Below are 2,780 nucleotides of genomic sequence, written 5' to 3'. Positions count from 1 at the left end.
ATCCTAAAGAAGCAAAATCTGAAAACAGGACTGCTTTCGATGCAAGGTGGGGATAATACAGTTGGCAGCACCGAACAAGCCAGGAATGAAACAGATAATATATGCAAGAACTGGGTAACATATTAATTCAAATTCTATCATCATATCTGATAGTACCATTTTCAACATGGATTTGTAAAAGGAGAGCACCAGTTGCACAATAGAGGTTCAAATTCCAGTGAAGTAAATTGCAAGGGTGCAACCGCGACTTGCTATTGTAGTAGCCACCATACAAACTTATATCAACAGGCAATCAATCTAACTGCATAAGCATTAAGAGCATTAAGATGGGTAAGGAATGTCAAATACTGGATGAGCTGGAAATACAGAGGTAAAGATTTTCAGTAATACCACCAGTAGGCTTCCCAGTGTCAACAAGCCCCCCATCCAAACCAAGCACCTCGGACTATCTCCAATTGTGTCAAGACTACTCACGTTGGCATATGCATAAGCGGTGCATGAGCAGTTGCTGCTGCATTCTGTTGTGCATTGGTCGAAGCTTCTATTCCTGATGTACAGAAACTTGTCAGGCGTTTTCATGCCAGGCAAAGTTAGGAAACTATCTGTACCATCACATTTCAGCTCTTTCTTCCTTTGACATCCTCGGGAAAAGTTGAGGCCATCAGACTCAAACCCATCGAGGCACTTGCAAGTTGGAATCGCTTCCGTGCCATCACAGTAGCCAAATGGGCCACACGAATCATATCTATCACACTTAGCACTGGGCTGCTCCACGAAAGCATCCCAAGACAGTGACTTGCTGTTACATGTCATGAACTTCACCATGCTCGTATAGTGCAGCATCACACGCATGCTTGGTGAGCCATTGGAGACGGTATACGTTATGTAGAACTTGGCCCCTCTTCTTTCAATTGTTTGGAATATGATGGTGCATGTGTTGCTTCGGTACACGGCGTTGACAAGCGCACCAGTCCATGCAGCTCTACGCCAGTATGGTCTCGTCCCATTCCAGATGAAGACCTGGAGGACCGAGCTGGAGTCACTTCCCATGGAGTAGTCGCTTGTGGACGGGTCATCAGGGCCCCTCCATGCAACAAGGCGCTGGTAGCCCTCATTTTTGCTGCTCAACGGTGCAGTCATGTTGCATTTTTGCTGCTCAACGGTGCAGTCATGTTGGGGAGGACGATGTCGGTTGGGTAATTAAAGCTCTGCCATATATCCGTGCCGTTCGACAACCGGGTGACCAAGTTCCTGGTGTCAAGCAGTAGTTCCGGTGGCTTCGGTGGTGGTGATGTTGTTCGTGGTTGTCCAAAGAGTGCTTCCTTTGGAGTCTAACAAGGCAAGATCAGAGCTATTGGTCACAACAAACTTACCAGAGGAACTGCTAGTGATTGGGCTGTCGCGGTTTGCGACCCACACGTATGTTCGCAGCGGGATGTTGTTGTACCATATGCCGATGTACGAGTTTGCAGTTGAGTTTCTTGGGGAGAAGAAGCCAAGAGTGAAGATGCCACCGCTTGAGATGAGCCTGTCGCCGGGGAGAGTGGTTTTGTGGGTGTTAGGCGATCATCGGATTTGCAGAAGCAAGTCAAGAACAGGAGGATAAAAACTGGGATGTAAATCATGTCCATTAGGCCTTCTTTGCTTGTGACGAGCAAAGGAAGAAGGTAGTATATGTGAAGATTGTGGAAACACTGCTCGGAGTTTTCTCTAGCTATTGATCGGATTGTTTACATCGGACTTTTCGCGCACATGGACAAATGAAACATGACCACACAGGTCATATGAGTTGATTATTCAGCATTCCTATTGGTCTCTCAGTGGATTTTTGCAGACCAAGAAGAGAACCCATACGCTAACCTGTCCACCATCACGAAGCATGTTGCCAGGTAAGAGTGGCTTTGTGGGTGTTACGTGGCCATCGCAGTTGCAGAAACAAACCAATTGCAGGAGGACGAAAACAGGGAGGAGAGTCGTGCCCAATATGGCCATCAGGCCTTCTTCCGCATATGCTTACGAAGGAAAAAGTAAGGAGGTGGTATGACGATGCTTCAGACTGCTTGCTTGGAGGGTTCAAATACACGAGGTAGAAAGTCAAAACAGAGCCCAGAATCTTGGTATTCGTGATGTGGCTTTTCACATTACCACGAGTTTTACATCCATTTTGCCACATAGAAGCCCAGCCTGGATTTGATAGGAAAGCCAAGTGTGTACACAAGACCACAAGGTGTAAGAGATGATTATTCTTGGCTGGTGGTCTCCGCGAGGAATTCAACATGAAGCAATTTAGAAATATCTCAGAGGTTACATTCTTGGTTGTGTTGCCTGTCGTCATGAAGAAATATGTGCCATGGTGTTCCGGGGACTTGGACTTGCATGACAACCAAACAAATTAACTAATAACCCATAAAAAAAATAACTAACAGAAATATTCAGATGTCAGCATCTAGCATCCTTATCGTTCCATGACAACAAGCAAAGGTTCCCATGTACACATACAGGTAATATTACTGTACTATACTACACAACAAAACGAAGAGAAGCGGGAGTATATACTCCCTGCGTCCTAAAATAAGTGTCTTAACTTTATACTAATTTTAGTGTAAAGTTATACCAAAGTTAAGACACTTATGGAGGGATTACTAAGAAATGGTTACCATCAGCATCAGGTGGAGCTTCGTCGGGGTAGCTCACAGCAACGCGCCGGTTGGGGGGGTTGATTTGGTTATCCACCTTGGACCTCTGGTGAGACGGACGCCGGGGACGTTGAACACAGCGTC

General features: G+C 45.9%; 1 pseudogene; it reads right to left on the bottom strand.

Moving 5' to 3' along the window:
• Nucleotides 1-340: 340 nt before the first annotated feature.
• LOC125537979 lies at nucleotides 341-1,631 on the bottom strand (annotated as a pseudogene).
• Between the last annotated feature and the right edge of the window lie 1,149 nt (nucleotides 1,632-2,780).

The sequence above is a fragment of the Triticum urartu genome, chromosome 2 (genome assembly GCF_003073215.2).
Source record: "Triticum urartu cultivar G1812 chromosome 2, Tu2.1, whole genome shotgun sequence".
In the NCBI taxonomy this organism is placed as follows: domain Eukaryota; kingdom Viridiplantae; phylum Streptophyta; class Magnoliopsida; order Poales; family Poaceae; genus Triticum; species Triticum urartu.
Note: the sequence above shows the minus strand (reverse complement) of the source record. Positions and strands in the feature narration are given on the sequence as shown.